Genomic DNA, 16,051 nt, shown 5'->3' on the forward strand with positions numbered 1-16,051 from the left:
AGAATACATGACTAATTCTGGTTGTTGATGGTGAACAGGTTAGAACTATGATGACTAGAAGAATTAAAAGCATTTATATTAGGGTACATTTGTGGATGGTTTGCTTGAATAGAAAAAGAAAATTTAAGAGACCCATTAGAATTTTATTCAAATATTTAAAGATTGTTTGTTCATGTGGAAGAAGGATTAGACTTGTTTTATATGGCCTCAAGGCTTAGAACAGGCTCAAAGGGAAAATTACAGAGATATTTTGGGTTTAATGCAAGAAATATAATTTTTCAAATGACAGCTTATTCAAAACCCTTGCTTTGGACTTCCACAACTCCTCTGCCAAGCCTTTCAACAATGAATTATAGTCAGAAATTAATTCACTGGAATCTCACACCAAAATATAAGGTCCTGGGGAATAAAAGACTGCATGGGATTTAATTCAATAACTAGTGACTTTTTTCCCAGCTGATTTTGGATCTCATGTGCGTCAAGTTGATGAATTAATAAATAAAAGTGAGTCTCTTACAAGAATGTGCCAACCCAGTCTGGAGGGCCCATTCACACGTGTATTGTAGGAGAAGTCTAAGCATCTAATAATTGTTGAGACTAGATGATTTAGCACAGCCCAACAGAAATAAGTGTTGTTAAGACACAATTCCCTAAAAGGTCCTGGTTGACATTCCGTGCATTAGAATCTGAACTTCAGCAACCAGGTAGGTTTACCCAGATCAGATATGTATAACAACACCTGGAGAAAGTCTTTAATTTAAGTCCTAATAAAGATACCAAAGCCTAGCTGAGAATGAATAAACAAATATTCAAGAACAACTACTTGCTATGGATTTATTATGTAGTCAAATATAAATACTATAGTTAGGCTCCAGTATAAACTTGCTGTCTTTCATGGGAATGGGCAAAATATCTCACCCCCATCAAATTGAATGGTTGGTGCACTTCTTTATTCTTTAGAGTGGGCCTAGTGCAACTTCTCAAGCCTATTCAGGTGGCAACTAAAAATTAGAGTTGGCACATGAGATGAAAATTATTTTCAAGCTCTTGTCTAGGGAAATACTTTATTGCTGATATAGTGTCTACTACCCTTTCTTTGAAATCTCACTATCTTCATCTGTCTCCCACTGTTACAAGCTTCTAGGATGGGATGATAATGTACTGAAATCAGGTTATTTATCATTATTTCCAAATACTTTGAATATCTGCTAAAGAGATTCCTCAAAATTCACTTTAAAATCAATTATTATTTTTACTAAGTGGTTTATTATTTTAATGCACACACAGATTTCTGGTTTTCTGCTTAGGAACTATACCAATGTTTCTTAAAAATGTCACTCTCTTATTTGTCCATGCTGTTTTCATTTTGTTAAACGAGTCATTTTGTTAAATGAGTCTTTGGAGATGAGAGGGATACATTAAACTTTTCTTGTGGGAAAAACATTTTGACTCAGAAGTAAAAATGGATCCCTCACTGGTCAGAAGCATTGACTCAAAGGCATGCCTGGTTTCATGCCATTCATCTTCACTCTCCTGGGCCTCCAAACCCCAAATGTGCCAACAGTAGTCCCATCGCAACATTATGTGGGCATTACGGTTCTACACATCCTTTTCTGTTGGGGATCTTGCTTTTTTAAAAAAACAGAAGTAGCAAAATGATGCTGATTCTTACTTGGTTTCTCAAAATTACTGATAATATTTTGTTTAAAATAGTGAGAATCAGCCCTGCTACAACTTGGTCTTGAATGCTCTCATCTTTATATCTAAGCAGTCACCTTACATGTTCAATATTCCAGCTGAGTATCACTTCCAGATATGTTCAGCATAGTTATTCAATAGGAGTACTTAATAAAGACAAAATGTCACCCAAACTGTATTTTCTCTCTGTGTTATGTGGAATTTGCCTGACTTTGGTCAGGATATATTTTGTCTATCCAGTTCTCTGTGTCTACTGTTTTTGTCACTCTGTCATGGAAGGAAATTAAGTTGATTTGACAGGATTTATTTTTCACAGTGCCAAGGAGATTTTACCCAGTAACTCATGATTTTCTAGGTGCTTGAAAATTGATTTTTTGATGATATGTTTCAGTAAGTTTTCAACTAAATACTGATGATGACAGGTCTGTAATTTCTAAAGTTATCTTTTTTTTAATCTTCCCAGAGTAGAAACAAGAAACACACCAAGATAAGTACTGCATTTAGTCTTTTTAATATAGCAGAGTGTCTAAGTCCTTTTTAAGTTCATAGATGTTGAGCTAATTGTTCTTTACTGACTTTGGCAAACTCTTGGAAAAATAATTAAGTCACCAGAATTTGCAGTTCAAAATGTGACCAGTTTATAACATTAGCCTTGTAGTCGAACCTTTATATCACACCCTGTATTGTCTCCAAATACCATATCATAACTGCCCTATATTTTAAGCTTTCAAACAAGATTTCTGAAACCTACAGTTTGAATACTGGCTAAGCACTGCAGTTATTTATATAATTTATGGTCATTTTTATGTATGAAAATTCATTGATTAAAGATGTAAGATTTAATTTTATTTTAATATAAATAAATTTAATTTAAAATAAATTAAATTTATTTTAATATAATTTTATTTATATTAAAATGCATTTCTGCTATTGAATTCCTTTATGCAAAAAAATCACCATTGTCTTTAGTAGTATATCACTGAACCCCTTATATATAAAAACCCCAGTTTGGAACAAAGAGCTATTAGATGACCAAATAAGAATCACATTAGACTCTGCAATTATAGTCTGTGAAGAGAAAGACTTCACTTATTTGAAATAGTATATAGCTTACTATATGTAAAATACAATAAAATTATCTCAGAAGCTGTGGTCTCCTATAATTTGTAGAAGATGATAACTGATATCGCTAAGCACTTTTTGGGTGCAAATAACTATACTTAAATACTGCTAATAAAAGCTGACATCCGCTGATCACTTGCTTCATACCAAGCACTATCCTAAGTTCTTTATGAACGTGATTTCATTTATTTTGTTCATCTCACAACAGTATAGTTAGAACATACTATTATCATCCCCATTTTCAAGTGAGGAAACTAATGTTTGGATATATTAAATAATGCTTCTAATGTCATATACTAGTGTTTGAGTAGGAATTTGAAGCCATTTGGTTTGAATCTGGACTCTATGTTCATGATCATTATCCAAAATTCTCAAGTGTCCCAACCCCTCACAAATGACTTTGAATTAAATATTAGGTTTATTTTTATATGTATGGAACCTGAGGCACAGTGATAATTAAAGTGTAGCTCAGCCATAGAGTGAGCCATTGGTCACTATGGGTCTTTGGGTTAAAACATACCTTTAAGAATATGTAGGAAAAAAATGATAATAGCTAACTCAGCAGCATTCATTAATTCATCTGCAGCAGATTAACTTGTTCCAAAATAATGAGATAATCTGATTCTGATGGAACACGGAGCAGACAAATTCTTCTAGAACCCAACCTGTTTCTATGTGAGTGTATCCAGGAAGTCAGGATTATTTGGAGAAATCTGGCAGGTCTCTAGGCAGACAAAAGGGAACATCTGGTAGGGACTGGGACATGTAGAAAAAAGGTAAGATTTTCCTAAGAAAAACCACTTCTTTCATAATTTTTTCTACACATACATGCTTCTCTTTGATAGTTTCTGACAGGACACTATTTTGCCTCTCTCTCCCTATTTCCTTTAAGTAATATACATTAAATTAGCATAGAATCACAGCATCATCAACAAATTCAGGCTAGCGCTTAGTGACAGACACTGCTGCTAGAATCTCTAGTTATTCATTTGTTTTTCTAACTAAGAAACAATTTAATCTGGGGCAGCAATGTGCCCAGGGAAAAAATAGTTAATCTCTCAGACTCAAAACACGTAAGTTTGGCTATATATTATATTTTTGGACACTGAAAGATAGGGACTTCTGGGGAAGAAATTTAACAAAAACAGCATCACCCAAAGAAAGCATCTGGGTAATTCTGCTTTCTTCCTTCGTTCCATTGAGTCAGGTCAGAGAGGACTCGCCAGGGACAAAGCCATGACCCTCAGGGACCCAAGGGCATGAGCCTGCAGCTGACAGCCCCATTCTGAATGAGCATTCAGGCACATAGACCAGGGTGGTTGTTGCAAACCCCTCAGCAGCTGCCTCCTGGCACAACCGCCCACTAACATGCGATCTAGCAGACAAATGGAAGCTCGTCTTACCCCACTTCTCAGGCACTCCAACAAGGGTTCTGAATTCTAAAAACAGCAAAAAACATTCAAATTGTTACATATGAAATGCTTTCCTGCATCTTTCTGTCTCAGAGATGACAGCTGTCCCTCCTCCACTCTCTCCCCACTCACCCCCAGACACCTCCCTAAACAATTTCTGTGCCAAGATGAAGAGGATGTCCCAGGCCATGGGGCTTCTGGCCTTGAAGGGCTGCTGCAGCGGAGCCAGGGCACAGGGTAGGTGAGACACAGCAGAGGTTCTGGCCCAGGTCCCTGGCCTCTCCTCCTGCAGGTGGCGTTTATTTATTCAAGGGGAGCAACCATGTTCATTTTCCCAACAATGTGGCACCATATTTTGCTCTCCTCTCCACTTCCTTCTTCCTGGCAGCCTTCTCCCACTGTTTCCAGATGATCACCAGCCAGGCAAGGCCCACCTTGGCTTGCTCTGTCTTCCCTGCTAGTGCATTTTCTCTTTAAAAGCTCCTTTAGCCTGTCCAGATCCACTTGTTTGACCTTTCTGGTTGTCTATCCTACCTGCTTGGGGTTCTTGATGTTGATGAGTCCTTCCATGCCTTTGTGCTTTTGCTGGTAGTCATTTTCTTCATTTTCATTCTCTCATAAGTCTAGATTTCTTCCCCTTTTTGGGGTAAGCCCCATCTCCACCTTCTTCTCCTTGTTATTCTTCTTCCATGGCCTTCTGCTTCTCAGCCTGGAGCTGTGTGTCGACCTCCTAAGGGCTGCTTTACTTCCTGGCCTGGCTTTTGTGGCCTCCCGTTCTCCCTCCTTTAGGCATTGCAGCTCTGGTGACTGCAGCAGCACCACCTGGATCTAACCTAATGTATCATTTCCCCAAGAGACTACAACAGTGCCTTATCCTGAGCAGCTTTGTGACATCCACCAGGGATTGTAGATTGTCAGTCTTCATTATCCAAATCAGTGTCCCAAAATAGGACCCAGAATGTTTGACGTCACCCCTCAGGCCAGGGGTCCTGAACATGTAAAGGTAAAGAAGTGGAAGTTTTAGAAAAGCCAGACTGTTTCATACTTTCTACTATTGCCATTACACTTAGAGAATAAACTGGGACATATATATGTTTTTTTCTTTTTTAAAAAACTGTATTAGTCCACTTTTACACTGCTGTAAAGAATACTTGAGACTGGGAAATTTATAAAGAAAGAGGTAATTGATGCACAATTACACATGGCTGGGAGGCCTAAGGAAACTTACAATCATGGCAGAAGGTGAAGGGGAAACAAGGCACATCTTACATGGTGGCAGGCGAGAGCAAGAGCACGGGGGGAACTGCCACTCTAAAACCACCAGATCTCATGAGAACTCACTCACTGTCAGGAGAACAGCATGAAGGAAGCCACCCCAGTGATCCAATCACCTCCCACCAGGTCCCTCCCTGACACATGGGAATTACAATGTGAGATGAGATTTGACTGGGGACACAGAGCCAAACCATATCAGAGACAGTCTCACCCTGTCCCCAGTCTGGAGTGCAGTGGCAGGATAATAGCTCACTGCAGCCTCAAACTCCTGGACTGAAGGGTTTTTCCTGTCTCTCCCTCCCATGTAACTGGGACTACAGGTACACAATACCATGTTCAGCTATTTTTTTTTTAATTTTTTGTAGAGATGGGGTCTTGCTGTGCTGCCCAGGCTTGTCTGGAAAACCTGGCCTCAAGCAGTCCTCCTGCCTTGACCTCCCAAAGCACTGGGATTATAGGCATGAGCCCCTATACCCAAACTATTTTAAACTGAAACACCATAAATGACCACCTGATTTATATATGTGTAAAGAAACTAAGACCCTGAGAGAACAAGGGAACTGACCTTAATATCAAGAACACGTTTGCCACTCTGGACAGCTGGCCCTCATCTGAGCATTTCTGGGAGTTTTCAAAGAGCATAAAATGAACCATTTTATTCCATTTTAATGGTCTTAGGCTAACTCTATTTCTGAAAATCAAATCTACCCTTAATAGATAATTTGTCTGCATTAAATATTTAAAATTAATTCAATTTTGTAAATTTAAAATGAATTTACAACCTTACAGGAAAATTTTAAATATGTTTTAATTAGTATTACCATAGTGTTCAATTAGTGTATTTCAAAAGAAAAAAAAACCCACAAGTCTCTATTGAACCATTTCTAGTACTGCATAAATAAATTATTCTGATATTTTGCAACACTTTTTCAAAGTTGCATGTATTCCCTCTAATTTCAGGTCAGGAAAGGCATTATGAGTCCCATTTTATCCTAAGGGAAACCAAAGCTCAAGGCCATATGGTGCTAAATAGAAAATCTTCAACAACAGTCTTGGTGTGGTAAGCCCTGCTTCTGTAGTTTTTGCTGCTACACTATAAGCTGCACATCCATATTTTCACATCATCCAACTGCACCCCTCTCAGTCTCAATGTCATGTATTTATTGAATAAGGATGTAATTTTAATTTTATTTTTGTTGTTATTGTTGTTCATTGCTCAAAGAAAAAATCTTATAAATAGTTGTCTCATTACTGAGAAAATTTTAGCAATATCTGATTCTATCTACTGTCATGTCTCAGATGAGCTGATATTTGTGTTATATAACAAATTGCCAACTTGCAATTTCCCTTTAATTTGTGTGTGTTGGAGGATGGAGAGGAGAGGCACCAGAGGTTGGATCCCTTTGCATTCAACATGCACAAAAATTATCTTCATTAGGAAGCCTATTTTATTTTATCATAACAGACATTTACCAGTGTACGTTCTACACGTCCTGATCACCGTTTTCATGATTTTTAATGACATGTTTTTGTCAGTTGTTTTCTTGTGGTAAAATATAAATAACATGGAATTTACAATTTTAAACATATTTAAGTATACACTTTCCCCAACTTACTGGTTTGATTGAATGACTTTTCACTTTATGATGGTGTAAAAGTGACATGCATTTAGTAGAAACTGTACTTCAAATTTTGAATTTGTACCCATACAACCATTCTGTGTTACACTTTCAGTAGAGTATTCAATAAATTACATGATGTATTCTACACTGCATTTTAAGATAGGCTTAGCTGATTTTGCCTTCTGTAGGCTAATGTAAGTATACCGAACACGTTTAAGGTGGGCTAGGCTAAACTGTAATGATCTGTGGGTGAGGCATATTAAATGCATTTTTAATTTATGATATTTTCAATTTACAATGGGTTTATTAGTACAGAGTCTCATAAATTGAGGAGCGTCTGTGTACCACTCAGGGACATTAAGTACTTTCACACTGGTGTACAGTCATCACCACAATCCATCTCCAGAACTCTTTCAGCATCCCAAACTGAAAACTATGTACTCATTAATAAAAAAATAATTCCCCATTTCTCTCTCCTCTCAGTCCCCAGTAACCACTATTTGACATTCTGTCTTCATGAATTTGACTATTCTATGTACTATGTAGTAGTGGGATCACATAATATTTTATTATTTGTAACTGACTTCAGTTAATATAATATCTTTAAGTTTCATCCACATTGCATTATATGCCAAAATTTCCTCTTTTTAAGACTAAATATTCCATTGTATATATACACCACGTTTTGTTTATCCATTTGCTATACAGGGGCATTTGGGTTGTTTCCAATTTTTGCTATTGTGAATAATGTTGCTGTGGACATTGCTGTGCTAGTATTTGTTTGAGTTTCTACTTTCAAAGCTTTTAGCTACATATCGATACATAGAATTGCTGGGTCATAAGGTAGTTGTATGTTGCATTTCTTAAGAAACCACCATAGTGTCTTCAGAAAAGCTGCATCATTTACATTGCCTACAGCAATGCACAGGGGTTCAAATTTCTACACACCCTTGTCAACATTTGTGATTTTCTGTTTGTATATGTTGTTTTATGAAGGCTTCATGAGTACTTAGCACAGCACCTTCTCCATAGCAAGCAATCCTCAAGCAGGTATTGAATTAATGAATGGTGTTGTGTCTTCTCCAGTTCATTAATATTTCTGTTGATGTAGCTAAGTTTTATTTACTTTTTAGTTTTATTTTATTTTATTTTATTTGAGACAGAGTCTTGCTCTGTCACCCAGACTGGAGCATAGTGGTGTGATCTCGGCTCACTGCAACCTCCACCTCCCAGGTTCAAGCGATTCTCCTGCCTCAGCCTCCCGAGTAGCTGGGATTACAGGCACGTGCCACCATGCTGGCTAATTTTTTGTTTTTTAGTAGAGATGGGGTTTCACCGTGTTAGCCAGGATGGTCTCGATCTTCTGATCTCATGATCCTCCCACCTCAGCCTCCCAAACTGCTGGGATTACAGGCATGAGCCACCGTGCCTGGCCCCTAAGTTTTATTTTTTAACTGTGGGTTCATAGACTTCGGGCATCAGAATCACCTCTTGGTGCTTTCTAAGAAGGCCAGTTCCCAGTTCAAATTCCAGACCTTGAAACTAGCTGAAACTCCCCGAGTGGGCCCTTAACAATCTGCAGTGCTAAGGACATCTCAGGTGATGTTGGTGCACAGAAAAGGTGAGAACCAGAGCATCTGAACAGACTGTAAATCCCTGAAGTCTGGATTTATGTTTCATAATTTTTGACAGCTCTCAATAGTAAACTCTAAAACTTTGTTTTTATTTTTATTATTCACACTGATATTCATATTTGAAATTTCACGAGAGCAAATTTTGCATGCTTCTTTTATTACAGATGTATTCTGTATGTGGGTATAGCAGAAGCTGATATGACAGATCATCAGCTTTGTCCTAAATAACAGGTATTGTCTGGTACTCAGCCTGCTTGGGATAATCCATGAAATATTTAACAAATTTCTTGTTTTGTTAAATACTAATTACCCATATCCTCCAGAGAGTTTTCTGGGACTCTGAGATGGGTCCTTTTACTAAGGATGAGTTTATTTTTCTATAGAATTTGGAAACAAAAGCTGCTTCAATCAGCCTTTAACGAGTAAACTTGTAAGCTGAGTACCTAGCACAAACAGGGGTTATGGTTGAGGGTGCACTTCTGTCTTCCATGACTTACTAAATAATGCAGCTCCCAGAGCTGGCTATGAGAGATTTGGTGTCTTGTAGCTGCTATCTGGCGACGTATGTCCATCATGCTTGATGTTCATTAGTTAGATGAGATCAGTAAGTTAAAGAACTGTTAAATTTGTGTTTTCCTTTAATGGATACGTGACTGTGGTAGCTGAGTCACAGGACAGAAATTTGACAGAAAAGGACATGGCGGTAAGTAAGCTTATTGCAAATATACAACTTCATAAATTCTTCTAATAACTTGTCTTAGCAAGGTGCCTTAGCTGGTTCACTTAATAAATGTGAATGTGGAGATAAAAGAAAGAAAAATAAGCAAATGCATTTTTCCTATCTCTTTTTTACATATATGAATTATGCATGCATCCTATTAGTGGGAAATTAAGTAATGTACTATGTTAGCTACATTTTTGGCAGAAAAATTAATTGTTCTGGTAAACCTAGCATAGCTGGAAAAGTTAATGTAATTGACAATATATAATAATAAAGCTTTAGTTAAGTTTTTTCCTTAATATTGAAAATGCCATTTCTTTGAATCTCTTAACTAATTTCTTTCACTTTCTTATCAGATAGATATTGAGCAACTATCTGCCAAAACTAATTAAAATTTCCCTCCCAGAAAAGATCAATTACTTGCTTTATTTGGAAAAACACTTTCAGTTGTTGTCTTTTGATTTTTTTTCTCTGAAAAAAAAATTGTTGTCTGATAATCTTTCTTAATCACAACAAAAATTCTGAAAGCTTGGTAACAGAAAATGTAACCAAAGCATGAAAATAAGTTAAATTACACTAATATTAGCATTATAAACGTAATCCTTGGGATTCTTACCCTTGTCAGAAGGTGCTAGTTTGACATATTTACCTAACCTTAACTTGCTTTCTACAGTTGCAAGACTGAGGATTTCCTTGGCAGAGAATCTGGCTTAGTGACAACATAAATTTGGCAGGTTCTTGGAAACCTTTTGTTTTGTAGTTTGAACCTTCAGCTTGCCGATGCTGATATGCCTCACAATCTTAGTCTGTTCTGTCATCTTATTGGGATCATTAACTACTATTTTGAAGGATGCTAGAATTATATTGCAAAATATTTTCCCCCTGCAGACACATGTTGTAGTTTCCAAAGATGAGAAACCCACTAGAAAAATTTCTATCCAACAATACCTTTTTATTCCATTCTGATGTTTTTTATTCTCAAATTGGCACAGCCTTCATTCTGATTAACAAAAATATTTTAGAATTCTAGTTGCTATTGTACTTGTTGAATTATACCTGAAAAAATATTTAAAGTCATGTTTAAAGGGCCTCAGAAAATGCTGTGATCTCCAAAGCACGCTGGGCCGGAGTATGGTGGGTGTTGGGAAACAGAGCAGGTAGAAATCACAGAAACAATGGGAATGAAAAGAGACATGTATTGATCTTTCATGAAAAAAGTCAATTGCTTTGTGACTGAAATTATTCTATGAAACAGCTCTGGCATGCAATCCAGACCCTTTGCAGCCTGCTGTGTTTTCAGAATTTCAAAGCCAACTTTAAAAATTATTGCATAGAGTAAAACAAGGTTAAACACCCTCCTGCAGAGCTTCACCTGCCTGCATCTGAGGAGAGGCTTCCTGTGAATTTCAGTAAAAGGCCTTCCATCCAGGTCCCCACAGCAAATATGTTGAGGCTTCTTAGGTTCCCAGAGCTGAAGTTTGTGTTCTTTTCTGAAATAACCTTTGATGGGTTACTTGACATAGAATGCTACAATTTTGGAGCAATGAAAAATGACATCACTTGCAGTCAGCCTCAGAGATCATTTCATAGAAGATATATATATATATAACTTCTATGATATGTTATAATACATGTTTTATATATATATGTATGTGTGTATATATGTATATATGTGTATGTATGTATATTTATGTGTATATGTATATATGTGTATATGTGTATATTTATGTGTGTGTATATACATATATATATATGTATACACACACACACACACACACACACACACACACAACACCACCAGAGGGAAAAGAGAGGGATCGCATGCTGATTCTAGAGAGACTTTGCGTGTGCTGTAATTTAAAACAGAGATGACTGCAGTAAACTGACTCTTGGGTTTAAATTACCTTCAGTGGTCATTCTCTGGTAGTGAAAAGTGAGAATATTGGAATTTGATGATATAAATATTAGAGTAATTGGTGGGAAATTTAAAAATATTCCAGAAAAATCCATAATTGTTTTAAAAGGCTTTTTCCTTCTGTGGAAGGAAGAAAACAGTTTAAACCAATGCTGATAAAGATGGCATTTATTTTCTCTTCAAAAATGTAGAAAAGCCAACTGCCTCAATCCCAATACACCAAAAAAATTATTTGCATTTTTAAAAAATACTTTCAGTTCTTGAACATATGCATATATTTTGAAGTCATGCAATACATTGCTTTCTGCGTATCTCTTTACCCAATTTTATATCATATACTGATTTCATTGGTTCTGCATTGTCTTTATATTTACCATTTCACATGGCTACATCATTTCATTGTGTGGCCAGACCATCATTTAGTAAAACATCTCCCTCACTTTGAAGCATTTCCTTTTTTACTATCTATAATGACTATTGAAACTTTGCAAGGCACATTTGCATATATTAAAGAATATTCTTCTATTAAATTATTATTTCTGGGCACATTTTCTTTTTTAGAAATAGAGATCAAAAGTGTCAGTGCCATTGCCAATCTTGCCATGCTTAAAACTCTTCATTCACTATCATTCTGTAATAATCATAGATTTCTTAGATTTGAACATTGTTTCAAATTGATACATAACTATGCTTTAAACTTGAAATGCTGTTAGTAGAGAAATGTACCAAAACATGTCCTCAAATACAAGAAACAAGAGTTATGACTTACAAGAAATCTTAGTAAATCAACCATATGAGACTATTTACAAAGCTTGTTTAAAATTAACTTTAGGGATTTTCAGTGGAACAGGGAAGCATTTGGTAGTTTTTCTTCTCCCCAAGACTTAGTCAAAGATAATTTTTCTCTGAGTGGATTGGTATGCTTGACAGGCAAAATTGTGGTCATTCTTTTTGTTTAATGCAATGGGCCACAAACCTAACATTATCATTATAATTAGACATAAACTCAAAGTTACAATAATAGAGGCTGGAGATAATTCTTACAATGACAGAGATCACAAAATATTAGAACACTTTTGTAAACACGCAGTCTTTAATACATGGACAACTTAGCTTTGACCAAGGGTTTCTTTCCTTCCCTTACTTACAAATTCTCTCTCTGAAGACCTCATACTCTTTTATAGAAGATAGCAGATCACCTGGCAGGAACGTGAAATAAACTCTTTGGAATCCTAACGTGAATGTCAGCTCCATGTATTTACTAAATCTTGGCAGATTTCCTTTCTTGAGTCCATGTAAGCTATTATTCTCTTTATTAGTGTTTCTCAAAGTATAGATTTCAGGCCACCTTCCTTAAAATCACCTCAGGTACCTATTAAAAATGCACTAATTGAGTTGCTCTTAATATCTACTGAGTTGGAGTGAATCCCAGGGGAGCTATTGCTCCAAGTATTAATTCTAGTATGAGAAGAAAAAATATGTTTATACATATGATGGGTTATAGTGAAAACCTACTTTTTTCAGCATTGTGCCTTTCATTCTAATAATGTTAATTGAGCCCCAATTTTGTGCCAGGCAATGTGTTAGAAGCGAAGGATAAACTACTGAACAAAAACTGGGATGCACCTTGCCAACATAGAATTTTCAAGTTAGGGAACAGACATTAATAAAATAGCTACACAAACAAATGTGTAATTGTAGTTTTGACAATGTGAACAAAGAAGAACATATTTTGAGGGTGCTAAAATAGTGAGCTATATCATCTTTGGTAAGTCAGGAATGCTTCCCTGAGGTAGTCATGCCTTATGCTGAGAACAGAAGGATAAATAACGGATACCAGCAGAACAGGAGAGAGAAGAGTACTTACGCAGAAGGACAGCATTTGCAAAGGTCCTGTGGCAGGAGAGAAAATAAGAAATGCAAGAGACTAAAAGGACACAGTGATTAAATCCTGGAGAGAGGATGAAGGAGGGGAATCATGGTTGAAAATCTATGAACTGCCCAAGCCAACTCCTAACAAGGAAAAATGCAGAGTTTACTACTTTAATTAGAAGCAAAACATTTTACGTGCCATATGTGACACTGCAAAACATTTTTATTAAAATGTCCACATTGGTTGTATTATGCCCTGATGCTTCATTTCAGGTCATTGGTTAATCCTGTGGCTTCCATGGCAATTTGCAATTTTTTGTTTCATCCTACCTCAGTCTACCTTGCTACATCTCGGTCTCAATAACTCCACATACTGGTGCTTAACTTAGCAAAGACAACCACCTGATCTCAAGTTGTTTTTGAGGATTGCTCCCCCAGGTGGATAAATAAGGTGGTAGGTGGGTCCCACCATACCCAACAACAGGTCTCTGGATCCATGAACAGAAGTAAATTATATGTAAATCAAAGTTTGCTTTCCTCAATTAGAAAGAAGGGGATGCCGTGTCCTGTTGGCAACGTTTGCAGCAGGGTCACTGCCTGCCACCTACGTAGTCCCTTTGGATATTCATTTCAGCTGAATCTTTTTAAAATTAAATGAGTTTTGGAACTGTATTTTAACACACACAGGCGTTACGCTCTGTTCATTCATACCCAGATTCTGACTTAGCATGCATGCAATTCTCTGAATGCTGGGAAAGACTTCTCATTTTATATGCAAATGTTGCAGCTTGTTATGTGGTCTTTAAGAGATGCCAGCTAATTTTTAATAGAATACAAATACCAAAAAATTACTTGTTAAATATAATAGTGATTAACAAATACTTTTTAAAAACTTGCCAAAGTCATGACTACTACCTGGATATACTAAGAAGAAAACAGAGGCTTGCCTTTTATAATTAGTGGATTTTGCTTTATTTCTACATTTATCAAAATGTCTTTAATGGAAGACTGCACCTGTGGATGTTATGAGCAATTTATGCTAAAAGGTTCCCTGGACAAATAAGTTAAGGACAACTTTGAACTACAGTTATATGCCACATAACAACATTTCAGTTAATGGCAGACTGCATATACGGTGGTGGTCCCCTAAGAATATAACAGAGGAAAAAAATCCCTATTGCCCAGTATTTACTATACCATGTTTTTATAATTGTTATTTTAGGGCATACTTTTTCTAAAAATATAAAAGATATATGTAAAAGATTGACTGCAAAACAGCCTCAGGCAGGGTCTTCAGTGGGTGTTCCAGAAGAAGGCATTATTATCAGTGGAGATGACAGCTCCGTTTCATGTTCATGCCCCTGAAAACCTTCCAGTGGGACAAGATAGTGATATCGGAGGTGAAAGACAGTGATATTGATGATCCTGACCCTGTATAGGCCTAGGCCAATAATGTATATGTCTTAGTTTTTAATAAAAATTTTTAAAAAGTAAAAAAAAAAGAAAAAGTTTATAAAATAAAGATATAAAGAAAAAATTTTCTACAGTTGTACAATGTGTTTAGGATTTTAAGCTAAGTGTTATTAAGAAAGAGTCAAAAAGTTTTAAAAATTAAAAAGTTTATAAAGTAACAAAGCTATAGTAAGTTAAGGTTAATTTGTTATTGAAGAAAGAAAAATCTCTTTTATAAATTTAATGTCACCTATGTATATATAATGTTTATAAAGTCTACAGCAGGAGTGTACAGTAATTTCCTAGGCCTTCACATTTACTCACTGACTCACCCAGAGCAACTTCTAGTCCTGCAAGCTCCATTAATGATAAGTTCCCCATACAGGTATAATGCATTTTATCTTTTATACTATATTTTTACTGTGCCTTTTCTATGTTTAGATACACAAATACTTACTATTGTGTTATACTGCCTGCAGCATTCAGTACAGCTTTTAGCCTAGGAGCAAAGGCTATACCATATTGGCTAGACGTGTAGTAAGCTATACCCTTAAGCTACACCCTCTAGGTTTGTGTAAGTATACTCTGTGATCTTCTCACAATGATGAAATTGACAAACAATACATTGCTCAGAACATTAAGCAACACACTACTGTCCTTGTACTTCTTTCTTTCTGAAAGACTTTTCAAAGCATTTAATAAGGGTGTGCATGTTGTAATTCTCCCAGAATCGGATATCTATTAGGCTTCTTAAACTTATTTTTCCATGTAATTCTTTCTGCACTGTTTCTGAAAAACATTCTGCAAGACTAGCATTCAATGGCCCTATGGAAGTGTGCCTACTGCCCTGTTGCTATCATTCCCTGATCAGGGAATATGGGAAGAAGGGTTTCTGTAATCTCATGTCCCATGACAAAACTGTTGGTAATAGAGGGAATGGTGGCATGCATCACCATCAACAATACTGAAAACGTATCACCGTGACCTACTGTTGGAATTAGAGAGCAGACATCTCATTATGCAAAAGTATTGTAGCAGTCGGGGTCCAATCAGGAAAAAGAAGCCACACGTAAGTTAAACAAAATAAGTTAATATAAAGAATTAACAACTATGATAGAAGAATAGGTATTAGCTACAAAGAAAGTCAATTCACTAGCCTCAGGCTGAGGGAGAGCCACCAAGGAAAGACAAACTGGCAAAGGATCCAGACTTTCATGGAGAAGGTGTGGTTCAGCCCACGGGAGAGCAGGAAGCTTTTTGGTTTAGCCAGGCTAGAGCTGACCCAGAGTTTCCAGACTAGCAATAGACCACCTTTCAGAGGCAGGCCA

The 16,051-nt window shown here is 36.5% G+C and overlaps 1 protein-coding gene across 3 annotated transcripts in view; it reads left to right on the forward strand.

The window, feature by feature from the left end:
• The first annotated feature begins 3,497 nt into the window (after positions 1-3,497).
• Positions 3,498-16,051, forward strand: part of XIRP2 (xin actin binding repeat containing 2) — a 366,513-nt gene continuing 353,959 nt past the window's right edge. For 2 of the 3 annotated variants that reach the window (XM_055108706.2, XM_055108705.1), the window contains exons 1-2: positions 3,498-3,596; positions 6,468-6,567. The gene's annotated coding sequence lies outside the window, so the exon portion shown is untranslated. The remainder of the gene's footprint in view (positions 3,597-6,467; positions 6,568-16,051) is intronic. The other variant, XM_034954431.3, reaches the window with a different exon arrangement.

This window comes from Pan paniscus, chromosome 13, assembly GCF_029289425.2.
Source record: "Pan paniscus chromosome 13, NHGRI_mPanPan1-v2.0_pri, whole genome shotgun sequence".
Taxonomy (NCBI): domain Eukaryota; kingdom Metazoa; phylum Chordata; class Mammalia; order Primates; family Hominidae; genus Pan; species Pan paniscus.